The 550-nt window shown below is 52.8% G+C and overlaps 1 protein-coding gene across 1 annotated transcript in view; it reads right to left on the minus strand.

Annotated features, from left to right (window-relative positions):
- LOC102680868 overlaps positions 1-550 on the minus strand; it is a 37,896-nt gene that overhangs the window by 2,055 nt on the left and 35,291 nt on the right. The window lies entirely within an intron of this gene.

Raw genomic sequence — 550 nt, forward strand, 5'->3', positions numbered from 1 at the left:
CAGGCGTGAAAGGGCCGCGGGTTTGCTCACTGAATTCCGCAAGGATTAGGGGTGAAAACTGGAAAATGTCCCTTTAATGATATCGCGCCGAATTAACCGCGGGCCGGGATCCTCGTTTCGGTCTACTTCGTTAAGCCCGCCGCGATTGTGGCCGAGCCTTCCTCCCTCCCTTCTCCGAGAAAAGAAGAAGAGGAAGAGGAAGAAGAAGAAGAAGAAGAAGAGGAGGAGGAGGGNGCGTCCCTTTCCCTCGCGGAAAATTGAAAAACCCGAGTTGATCGATCGGATTCGGAGGAGGATCTCGCTTTGACGCGCCTCGAGCGAAAGATCGTCGTTGCTCGATCGAAAGGATTAGGGAGGGAGAGTACGCGTGTAATCGGGAAGCGTGAAATGGCGGCTCCTTGGGCAAACGAGCAATGGTAAAATCCAATTGCAAGGCCATTAAATCCGAGTTAACCGAGTCGTAGGAGATGGAGAATTCGTAGCGCGAGTCGAGGAGACTTTGGGGCCGAGATTCCATTATGCTTTGCGCAACAATAGCTGAGGGCTGTTT

Source organism: Apis dorsata, unplaced genomic scaffold, assembly GCF_000469605.1.
Source record: "Apis dorsata unplaced genomic scaffold, Apis dorsata 1.3 scaffold_939, whole genome shotgun sequence".
In the NCBI taxonomy this organism is placed as follows: Eukaryota; Metazoa; Arthropoda; class Insecta; order Hymenoptera; family Apidae; genus Apis; species Apis dorsata.